The 12,115-nt window shown below is 51.4% G+C and overlaps 1 long non-coding RNA gene across 2 annotated transcripts; it reads right to left on the bottom strand.

Moving 5' to 3' along the window:
* Positions 1 to 241: 241 nt before the first annotated feature.
* LOC122236969 lies at positions 242 to 11,885 on the bottom strand. 2 transcript variants are annotated; one of them, XR_006215155.1, is made up of 4 exons: positions 11,771 to 11,885; positions 7,451 to 7,712; positions 6,391 to 6,487; positions 242 to 481 (listed from the first exon to the last, which is right to left on the bottom strand). It is a non-coding gene; the product is annotated as an uncharacterized LOC122236969 (long non-coding RNA). The 2 variants fall into 2 exon arrangements; XR_006215156.1 differs by having other exon boundaries at positions 7,511 to 7,712.
* Positions 11,886 to 12,115: the final 230 nt, after the last annotated feature.

The following is a 12,115-nucleotide window of genomic DNA, read 5'->3' as shown; positions in this document are numbered from 1 at the left end:
TGACAGTGTTGCTAGAAAGAGTTTGACTTACCCAGAATCACAGAGCTGCTAAGGAACAGAGCTAGAATTTCGGCAAGCTCTGTGCCACTGACCCATACTCCATCACCTCTCTGGAGAACTACAATCACGCAGGAGACAATGGATCCCACATCATGACTTAGCTGGAGAAATGAGATATTAAAAATAATTTAAAGCAGGGTCACATTGTCTCTCCATTTTGGATTGCAGGCAGTTGGTTATTATTTGACCTTTGTCTGTTGTTTTTACATGCTGTTCGATGAGTGTATATTCGCATGACGACCAGTAAGAGAAGTATATTCACGTGATGATCGAGATGCAGATACTCGTGTGTCCACAGGGTGCACAGGTGGCTGGGAAGCCCAGCGTCTGAGAGCTTGGGCTCTGGGGCTGGACTGCTGGGTTCGAGCTCTGGCTATGCCAGTCACTAACGCAGTCACCTCTCAGAATAGCTTCTCAGCATCTGTAGGGAGAGTAACAGTGCCAACCCAGGAGGTTGGGTGAGAATTAGATGAGACACGGTTTATAAAATTCTCAAGATAGGGCCCGACACATGGCAAGTGCTCTATAAATGTTAACTGTCTTATTAACATCTCTGACTGACCCACGGGGTGTGACGGGTCTGCCCTGCCCTCATCTGATTCACCTTTGTCCCCACCCCCTCTCAATCTCTGTCCAGCAGGGACCTGCCTCGCACACAGTGGCCGCCGACAAGGGTTCCAGAGGGGGCTGGCGAGAACAGTGAGAGTATTCAACCATGGGTCAGCTAAGACAAAATTGGGGTCAAGGGGATAGAACCCATAAGAAGAAGCTCTAAGGACGTGGAGAAATGTGCGGGTCATACCCGAGATGCCACCATCATTTTCCCATGGACTGTTCCCCACAAGCCACCTGCCTTCTCCCAAGCACACCAGGCTCCTCTGCTCTGTACCGTTGCACAAAGTTTCCTGTTCCCGTCAGAAACTTCCCCACGGTGGTCAGCGGATTCTAAGACCCGCCTTCGGATCTTTTCCCTTTGTGACTCTTCCTTTGAGTGTGGGCTAAACCTAGTAAGTTGCTTCTCCTGGGAAACATGAGGGGATGTCACTTCTGAGATTAGGTTATAAAAAGACGGTCTCATTCACCCTTTCTTGCTTTCATGTTCTGGTGGAAGCCAGCTTCCATGTTGTGAAGAAGGAACGGAGGGACGCCTCTGTGACCAACAGCCAGTGAGGAAGAGAGACCCCGAGTCCGACAGTCCAGGAGGAATCAAATCCTGCCAACATCCACATGACTGAAACTGGAAGGGTATTCTCCTGCCGGCTGAGCCCTCAAATGAAACCTAAGAACCAACCAACCCCCTGATGGCACCCTGAGCACAGGACTCAGGTGATCCGTGCCCTGACTCCTGACCCACAGAAACGGTGACATAATGAATGTGTGGGTTGTAGGTCTCTAAGTTTGGGTTAACCTGTTACACAGCAATCAATAACTAATACACATACTTGCAACCTGCCGAAGTCATATTCACTCAGGTATTACATATCCGGGGAGGTCTTCTGTGGTTTCCTATCCTTGACCCTGGCTGGGCTAGTTAGCCCTCCTGAGTGGTACCACAGTTTCTACCCTCATAGCCTCAAACACATTATACTATAATTTTCTGGTAATTTATCAGCCCTTCCCTCTGGACTATGAGTCCTTTGCAGCCATAAGCTGTGTCTCATTCATCTCTGTCACCCCTAAAACAAGCCCGGTGCCTAACTTACTAGTAATGATAATACCTCATATTTAATGAGCACTTACTATGTGCCAAAATCATTTTGCTTTTCAAACTCAATCTCACTGAAGTCTCCAAACAAGTATCATTAAGTCCATTTTTACTGATGAAAAAAACAAAACAAAACTGAGGTTCAAATGCTTGCCCATGGAGCTAATACGTGGCAGAACTAGAACTTGAACCCAAGCCATGTGGCTCTAGATTTATGACTCTGTACGGTAGGCGTTTGTTGACTGACACCCAACTAAGGACCTGCTATGTGGCCACAGGATTGACAACAGACACAACATGACTGGCCATTTGTGTATCTGCCACACAGAGGAGCGAGAGCCCCACAAAGTTATAGAGATCAGTAAGGAATAGCAAAGTCAAGACTGAGAACAGCTGGGTTTGGATTTCCTGGAAAGCCTGGGCCAGAGGCCAAGACAGAATCCAGGGAGCAGAGTTGAGTGGTTGTCAGGTCAACAAGCCCATGGAGCCAGGAGAGGACACAGCAGAGGCTGGGGGTGGGAGACAGCCATCTGGGAGACCCGTATCTCCGAACACTCATGAGCACTTCCCCATTCAATCAATTCCTCTGACATTTATTGAGTATCTACTATGTGTCAGATACTGTCTAGGGTGGGGGCTATCACAATAAATGCATGAGACAAAAAAAAAAAAAAAATCCCTGTCCCTGTGGAGTTTACATTCTAGTGGGTAGGGAGAGACTGGCAGACAATTAAAGCAAATATATATTTTATAAAGTAGAAGATTTTAAATGCTATCTAAAAATAAAGCGAGAGGGGCGCCTGGGTGGCTCAGTCGGTTAAGCATCCAACTTCGGCTCAGGTCATGATCTCGCGGTCCGTGAGTTCGAGCCCCGCGTCAGGCTCTGTGCTGACAGCTCAGAGCCTGAAGCCTGTTTCAGATTCTGTGTCTCCCTCTCTCTCTGACCCTCCCCCATTCGTGCTGTCTCTCCCTGTCTCAAAAATAAATAAACATTAAAAAAAAATTTTTTTTAAATAAAGTGAGAAAAGTGGGAGGCAGGGCAGGAGGGGAGATGTAGACACATTCCGTGGAAGGATGTCGCCTGTGAAAACATAAAGAGCTTGGACGATAAATGTTATTAGCATTGCGATTCCCACTGTGAGAAGGTGGAGGGTCTTAATTTGTTCTAATGTTGATTCTGCATGCTTTGGAGGGGGATGTCCCCTATCTTTAGTATCAGGATTTAGTGAACCAAGCTCGTGAGTACTAATCTGGGTTGGTTCCAGCAGAAAACAGATTTCCAAGCCATGCGAGGAACTCTGGTAGGATACAGGTGGCCATAAACATCCGAAAAGGGCATCTCTGCGGGTATGAAGACCAGGGAGCAGGTGGAAAGAAAGTTTAGGGTTCCACCTAACTCAGTCGGCTGGACACAAGCCAACAGCTGGGTCTTTGTGTGATGACAGATCCAGACGACAGCTCTAATCCCCTCGGGCAGTAGGGGTGCGGGTCAGAGGAACAGAGGCAGAAGCGGAGACCTGAAAATGGACAAACACACCGAGGCAAGGGATATCAAGGCCTCCCTGTGGCCTTCACCGGGTGCCCGCCGGCCGTGCGAGTGGAGGTTCGGCCTCCGTTGGAGGTTCGGTTGGGACCTCGGGCAGCTGCCGCTTCTCAGGTCAGGACGGGTCCTCCAGACACGGGCTGAGCCTGCAACCAGCATCGCCATCCAGCTCCTGAATTCTCGTCGCGTTCTGTGACAGGCGCCACGCAGGGCTCGCAGACTGGGACTTTGTATGGTGGCCGAGTCGCAAACCTAGCTTCGTCCTTCTCCAGCCTGGATCTCTTCAACCACCCCGTCAAGCCCATTGCACTGCACCTTGCACCTTGCACTCCAGGTAGGGCGCCAGAGGCCCCCACACCATGCCAGGTTTGTCTCAGAAATATGTGGTTGCTTCCCCCCCCCCCCCCCCCGTAGTCCCTTTCTTGTCACCAGCAGTGTCCTGGGCTGACTTCTAAATCCCCTAATCCTGAGAGCACCTTACCAAGGACCTGCATGCAGGTGAGGCGACTGCCACTACAAGACAGCAGGCAACCCAGTAAAGGAAGCTCGCAGTGGATTCTGAGCCAGATCCAAGCGATTCGGACCCCTGCTCCCCCACGAGGCTACGCAGCCTCCAGCCCACGCTCCTCGTCCGTCGGATCGGTCCAGTCACGCCCACCTCATCCACGTGCCCTGAGGTTTCAGCGAGAATCAGCAGAGCCCTCAGAACAGGCCCTGGACCACCAAGTACAAGGCAGCCTTGTACAACCCTTAGCTCCTGCTCCCCAAAAAGGAAGCTGCCCCCCAGCTTCTGAGCTCTTGGAGCTTTAACCCAGCAGGTGCTCACTCGTGAGAATCAGGGTGGCACACACAGCCAGAGCATTTGTTCAAGAATTAAAAGTCGGCCCGTATGGCCCTGCTATTAAACTCCCTGTGGGTGAGCCGGGTTAACGGTGGGGCCTCGTGTGATAAGCCATTAATCTCCACGTGTAATGCAAGAGCCGTACAACTCACTTCAGCCCTAATCTCCCATGAGTTACAGCCTCTTCTGTGATTCATAAAACAAATCAATCACACCTCCCAGGCTCTCATCTATTTATTACTGCTTTTTAAATGCTCGGAGAGAGAGAACGTGGAGGGTGTTATTCATCCTTCCCCAGCTCAGCCGACCTCTGCATGCTGCAGGAAAGCAGATTCTATCCCCCTTCCTGGGGTCACAGGCCAAGGTTAGTTGCGTTCTAAGGCTCACAAGGAGCTGGTGATTCTTAGCATCCTTAGGGGCTGCAAGGAGCCTCCCTGTCACTCTGCATAGGGGCTGGGTGCACAGACTTGACTGGGTGACAGTTCCCAACCCAACAATAAAATGGTCGTTTCCCAAGCACTAAGTCCAAGGGGAGGGGGGAGTTGTTAGGCAGTGGTAGGAACCGTCAGGGGGAACACGGCAGTAGCTGGACAAAAGGGAAGCACTCACTCTGTGCCTGCTCTTTGCCAGTCACCTTGCCGATGTATTTTCCATCGGTCTTGACCAAAAGCCAACAAGGTGGCTGCTATTGTCCCCACTTTGCAGAAGAGGAAATGATGGCTGTGAAGGGCAAGGCCACACAGCAAAGCCAGTATCTGCCAGGGAAACCCAGCCCAGCCCACACCCCGTCCCTCTGCCCACCCCGACGGCTAACCAGCCTCACCCGAGTTCTCTGAGCATTTCTGCTATTGCACCTGACATTCCCAGCATTGAAGCAATTTTACCTGAACAGTCTGCTGACATTGGCCCATTGGCAGTGGGTGTGGGGGGACCGTGAAGGCCGTGGCTTCTTGACCACAGATTCAGGAGCTTGACAACAGTAGACACTCCCCTGCAGCTCTCAAACTTAGGGTCTCGGAGTCAAGCTGGCGTGGGAAGGGCCAGGATCCCCAAGGCTCCCTCTGCCAGCTCCCCACAATGGAGATTCTGAAGGGAGCAAGCACAGGGCAGGCAACCACAGGGGCAACCACAGGGCTCACCCTTGGCCGCATGAGCCCTAGAGATCACAGCGCCCCCTTCTCCCTTCCAGTAATGTTGGCCAGCAGACCAGGCGACAGGCTGGTGGGTTTCATTTCCTAGTCTTCCCACAAGGAAGTTGCTCAAACACAAGTCTTTGCAAAACCAAGGTCCAGCCTCTCGGCCCTACGCTGTACAATCCCTGCAGGCAGAAGCTCTAGGCAGGGACTTTGGGTAGGGGGCAGCTTGGCCACTCAATGTCCCTCCGAAGTGGAAGAGGACATGGCAAGACTTGAGCCATCAGGCGAATCCCCGGCCCAATTTAGATGGCCCCAGATCCCACAGTCTCTTCCCCACCTTCCAGCCAGAGGAGACTTAAAAAACTTCTGTTAAGTTTATTTATTTATATTTTGAGAGAGAGAGAGAGAGAGAGAACAAGGCGGGGGCAAAGAGAGAGGGAGAGAGAATCCCAAGAAGGCTCTGCACCGTCAGCACAGAACTAGAACTAGAACTCATGAACCACGAAGACACAACCTGAGCCAAAACCAAGAGTTGGACGCTTAATGGACTGAGCCACCCCGGTGCCCCAGAGGAGCCTTTAACATCAGTGAACCAGATCACATCCTGCTTCCACACCTCTTCCCCTGATTAAAACCCTCTAATAGTGTTCCCCCCACCCTGGGGTGGGGGGGGGGGCAGAAACCCAAACTCTGTCCCTTAGCCCAGCCAAGACTCCAGCTTGAGCTTCACCGGGGTCCCCTACAGGCACCACAACCTAGAGTTTCTGATTCAGAGGCTCAAGAATGCACATTTCCTTCAAGTTCCCAAGTGACACAGAGGCTGCCCATCCAGGGCCACACCTGGAGAACCAGGATCCAGTATATTTCGTCTCATGCTCACTTATTCCTGATCTAACTTGCTCACCATGCCCAGGCCCTAGAGACCCCCATGAGGATCTATAAACCCCCCAGAGGATTTCTTAGTGTCATAACCCTCCCGCTCAGGATACCCTGGACTCTTCCCCCTGGCCCAGTCTCCCCAGTCCTGGATTCTTCTCATCCTCCCGGGCTCTGGGTAGTCCCAGCCCCTGCTCCTCACTCCCCACCTGCCTAAGGATGCTCTCACCTTGGTGCCTTGTGTCGCGGCTTCCCATCCACTCGCTTCTCAGCACCATCCAGCATGTAGGGGAATCGCAAGGCTCTGTTGATTTGCTGGGCTCTCTCTGTGAACATGTGTAAGAGTTTTCTATCTTGGCCTTTAGACTGTGGGCTTCTTCCATCCAGACTCTGTCTTAACACTAACCCAGCACACAGCTCAGTGCCTGTCACACAGAGGGTGCTCAGAAATGTGTGTTAAGGGTCGCCTGGGTGGTTCAGTCGGTTAAGCATCCGACTTCGGCTCAGGTCATGATATCACGGTTCATGGGTTCAGGCCCCACGTCGGGCTCTGTGCCGACAGCTCCGAGCCTGGAGCCTGCTTCAGAGTCTGTGTCTCCCTCTCTCTCTGGCCCTCCCCCGCTCTCGCGCTGTCTCTCTCTCTCAAGAATAAAATAAAAATATTTTAAAAATAAAAAGAATCTGTCTCTCCCTCTCCCTTGACCCTTTCTCCTGCTCATGCTCTCTCTCTCTCATTCTCTGTCTCTCAAATTAAATATATATATGTGTGTTAAATAGATGCTTTGCCCTCTGTGATTGTCATGGCAACCCTGTTAGAAAGGGAGCATTAAGCCCATTTTACAGATGAGGAAACAGAGGTGTAGTCACATGCCCCAGGCCAAACGGGTATCGAACCCAAGTCTGTGGACTCCAAAAGTCTTAGCTGACACTCTGCATATCCTGGTGGGAGAATAAAGGGGCAGGGCCAGGACCCACAGGTGGGGGGAATGGTCTGAAGTCAAGGTGCCAGAGACCGAGAATGGGCGGGCAGCAGGAGTCAGGCTGAAGAGGCAGGCAGGAAGGTCAGCTGGCATAGCCTCCCCATGGAGTTCTGGAAGCCTGCCCTGGTGCACCGCGGCAGGGGGCGGGGGAGGGGGGGGTCTGTTATCCTGACTTTAGGCGTGAAGGTATTTCCACCCCCACCCCCTACCGGCGTGCTTCTCCCAGTCTCTCATTGGTCTGGGCAGTAGGTGGGGCAGACCATGAACACTGGGAAGGGGCCAGGTTCAGGGCAAAGGCCGGTGCAGGACCTGAGGTGGGGAGGAGCAGAGCTGAGACAGGCTGGGAACAGGGACGCGGGAAGACATCACCATGGTCTAAACTGGTTCCAAAAGCAGAGTTCCACAGTCAAAGGTCTTCAGCTCCGTGGCATGGATCTCACAGCCAGCTGTGCACTGACCGCCCTGGGCTTGCTCCCAAGGGCTGTGCTCCAGGGGCCGGGCTCCCTCCAGGACTGCAACCTGGCCTGGGGCCCACAGCTGTGTGGTGGCTGGAGGTCTTCTCCCAGAGAGCCTGGAAGGAAAGAACCCCCCACCTGAGACTCTGAGTGGGTGGAGGGAGGGAGGGAAGGAGGCGTGGTTCCTGCCTCAGGCTCCCCAGTCTGAGCACCAGCCCACATCGGAGCAGGAACTGCAGAAATGGGGCACAGGCCGTGAGATTCGGGCTAAAGGAGCTCCCAGATTAGAGGCTGGTCAGAGGCAGAGGTGATAGGCGGGTGCACAGATAATCCCAGGGCCCCCTGAGAAGGTAGATGCCTCTAGAAGGCAATGCATTCTCTCAGAAGCGGCACAGAGATCTGTTTCTCCCTCTTAGAGCAATTCAGAGGCCATGTCTACTAACAAGGGCCAAGGAGCTCTGGCCTAAAGACAAAGAATAGATCTGAAAAGGTGCTACTCATTGCCTCTGTGTGTGTGTGTGTGTGTGTGTGTGTGTCTGTGTGTATGTGTGTGCAAGTGTGCATTCACAAAACAAAGGAAGCAGGTGGTGGGTGGGACAAACATTGCACCCAGCTAAGATCTGAGCAGACTCTACGGTGGCCCGTAAGGAGCAAAGTGAGTCCAAATCCACCATGAATCAGTCCAGTGATGTCTACTGAACATTACCATACGCCAAGCGTTGTCTGGGGTGCTCAGGACACAGCAGGAAATGGCACAGGCATGAAGCCCAGGCTCCGTGAAGCCCACAGTGCCGTTGGAAGCCCAGGTGACAGGTGCATATCGGCTGAATGCCACAAGTGGAACAGCGAGCGAGTGAATGTACCCCAGGAGACGCCTCCAGTCGAGGGCATCAGAGAGGCCTCCCGGAGGAAGCGCGATTTCAGAGGACTGCGGGAGGATGAGTGGAAAGTAACCAGGAAAGCAGCAGGGATGCAGGACAAGGGGCCCACTTCTTTCGGATGAAGAACAGAGAGCAAGAGAGAACAGGAGGTGGCTTTAGATGAAGCCAAGACAAATTGGAAAGGATCTCAAAGAAATAGAAGTAGTAATTATTACTCTAGAGCACACACTCAAACTAGTTTAACAAAATGTTGCCGTAATTATATCTACCTTAATGAACAGATAAAAACAGTTTGCAATTAGTTCTGTAATTGGTTATGTGAAAAGAGATGCTTCTTTGAGTTCCAAAGCACATTGTCTCATAGACGGTTTATGAGAAAGAAGATGCTTCGAGTATAAAGCACGTTGTCTTAAAGAGCTGTCCTGCTCTAGTATCCTGTGGACATCTTTTCTGCAAGGGCTCTGCAAAGGTAGACGACCCTAGTCATTCCTAGAGTGGGGAAAAAAAGTTAAAAAGAGGGGCAACTGGGTGGCGCAGTCAGTTAAGCATCCAACTTTTGGCTCAGGGCATGATCTCACCGTTCGTTTCGTGAGTTCAAGCCTTGTGTCACGCTCTGTGCTGACAGCTGGGAGCCTGGAACCTACTTCAGATTCTGTGTCTCCCTCTCTTTCTGCTCCTCCTCTCTCTCTCTCTCTCTCTGTCTCTCTCTCAAAAAATAAACATTTTTAAAAAGTGTTAATGTAGATGTGAGTGACTTTACCTGTAATCGAGAGAACAGGCTCAGGTCTCACTTCTGTGCCTCAAGAGGACTATTTTTTTTTTTATCTTAAATGGAAATGCTTAATTTTGAGGGCAAAGAATGCTTCAGGGGGCCTCTGGACCCCCACTATTGTATTTAAAAGTGTGTGCATATTCGGGATATCCATTTCCTGAGGGAAGGAACCACAACTTTCAAAAAACCAAGGTAACACTACTCAAGGAGATTAACATTTGCAAAAACAATTCTTAGGAAGCACTGGGGCTCCCAGAGGCAAAATGCAGCCCACAACCTGTCTCTGCGGGGTGGAAAGAGCTGTGGGAAGAGAAGTCCCACTCTCCACGCAGGCGCCTCTTCGGGGTCCATTTGAGGCTTGCTCCCTGAGAATTAAGGCTCACCAAGACTGCGGGCTGAGTCCTCCAAGAGTAAGAGAGAGCCTTGCCCCGGCCACACCCATAGACATTCCTCCTTGTGGTCTGGCTGCCCCACCAAGATGAACTATGACAACACCACTCTGTCCCCAAAAGACCTACAGCCCCCAAACAGGATCCCCAGACATCTTCAGTGTCACCCTGGGGCAACCAATGCCTTTGAAATCCACAGATATATCTTCATATTCAAGACCCCAAATATCGCCTCAAAATGGACCTGCTTAGACCTTATAAGCCCTGTCTGAATAAAGATCTGCCATAAAAGTGGCTAGATCTGTGCCGACCAAACCTAGCCCCCTATGGCTACTGAGTACTTGAAATATGGCTGGTCAAAATCGAGATGTGCTGAAGTTCTTTTTTTTAATGTAAATTATCTCAATAATTTTCTATTGATCATCACATGTTAAAATGATAATTATTTTTGGAGAATTGGGTTAAATAGAATGTATTACTAAAATTAATTCCATCTGTGTCTTTTTTTTTTTTTTTAATATAGCTCCTAGAAAATCTTAAACTGCACATATAGCTCACATTATATTTTCATTGTATACTCAGGTCTGGCTTATTCTGCTCTGTATGAGCATGTCTCCCCAAAACCAGGCCAGCTCTGTGGAGCCACATCGCAGCCCAGTAGACCAGCCGCCCCCGAGGGCCCCCACACCTGCAGGAAACAGACCGCCCCGGGGCCCCCACACCTGCAGGAACTCCCAAGGTTTTAACACTGGATCGAAAAGGGCTCATACCAATCCCTGTGGTCTGGTCAGATTCACAGGCCTGAGCAGGCTGCTACCTGTCCCCAGTGCCAGCCCAACCCTGAACCCCAAAGAATTTTGCAGTCTTGTGCCAAACTGAAGAGATGGCCAGCACCCAGTGATGTGCACCTGCAGCTAATCACTTAAGAGCAAGGGTCACTCGGGAACGGTGGCCAATTTCTTGGGTTGCCCAACAACGAGGGGTTTCCTGGGCAGTGGGACTTCTAGTTTTAAAAAGAGGACAGCCCCGGGCAAACCACAGTGAGCTGGTCACCTGGACGCAGCCTCTGAGACCCTGATTCTCAGGCACCCCAGAGCAGACTGGCCTTCCCAGCCACCCACCAAGCCCTGAGATGTGTAAGGACGAGCAGAGCATGTGTAAAATCCCAACCGCTACAGGTGTCCTCTGAACCAGGTGAAAACCCAAGTTCTCAAGCCACACCCACTGCGGCAGCAAGAGGAGAATTGGCTGTGGCCCTTTGGCTATGCTTGGGGATCAGACTCCTCCTCAAATCGTCCTGCCTGGTGGAGCTTGCCTCGTGATTGATCAGCAGGCTTCCCTCCACTCCCTGGGGGCAGGGGGAGGGGGGAGGGGGTGTCTGCCTGGCTCCCCGCCTGCACCACAGGCCTGTCTGTGAGTCACGAGACCTGTCCCTTTCTCTCCTTCAGCTGGGTCCTGTTGGGCCACAGGCTGTGCCTCCACGGGCACATGGTGGATGGGCTGCTTTGGCTGAGGCCAAGGAAGGGGCTTTCTGTCTCGAGTTCTGCTCACAGTCAGACATTACTAGCCCCGTGATCATCCAGCTCTCATAGTCTCCTTTCAACACATAACAGTGTCTTCCACACTAAGTCACTCAGGGAGGGGCAGGGGAGGGACAGAGACTCACACGCTTCTCTGCTTCCCTGTGGATTTGGAGACCAGCGAGGCTGATTTCCCTGTGAGGAGAATGAGCAGAATTTCATTCATCCATTCAAACATTCACTGGGCTCCTGGCAGGTGCCAGGCATCAGAGCAGTGCTGGAAACAACGACCAAAGTGCCTGCACTCATGAGGCTACGGTCTCGTAGGGGAAACAAATGACAGAGGAGTCATTGCAAAAAAATTGTAGATGTGATGAAAGTTAAGGAAGGAGAAGACCCTAGTGCTATAAGAAGGCAAATCCAAGATCTAACCTAGTCTGAGCAATCATGGAGGACTTCCAAGGTGGAGGTGACCTTTGTGTCAAGACCCCCAAAAAAGCAGAGTTCATTTACCCTTAACGCTGTGTCCTTGGACCCTCAAGGGTAGGGAGTCAGTGAACAAACAGTGAGAACTGGAGTGTTCTTCCCACTGCGATGTTGGATTTGACTTACTTCTTGGCTGACACACTCAGGCCTCAGAGCAGGGACTAAGCTGTCCCCAGTCAGGACCACTTCTAGGACCTAGGATGAGAGTCTTTTCAGGCGGAACCAGGGGCTCAGGCATGGCTGAGTAGGAAGTAACCTCAGGAACCAGCACAAAACTTAGATGTGGGTTTGGAGCCCAACCAACCTGGGTTTGAAGCTCAAGGTCATCGCTCACTATTCTTACATCACAACTCTGAATCTGTTTCCTCATCTGTAAAATGGAGGTCAAATGGCACCTCTTTCATAAAGTTGTGAGAATTTTAAAAGACAGTGAGTATGTGGGGAGAGCTTAGTGTGGTCTCCATAGTAAGT

The sequence above is a fragment of the Panthera tigris genome, chromosome A3, assembly GCF_018350195.1.
Source record: "Panthera tigris isolate Pti1 chromosome A3, P.tigris_Pti1_mat1.1, whole genome shotgun sequence".
Lineage (NCBI taxonomy): Eukaryota > Metazoa > Chordata > Mammalia > Carnivora > Felidae > Panthera > Panthera tigris.
This window is presented reverse-complemented; position numbering and strand designations above follow the sequence as displayed.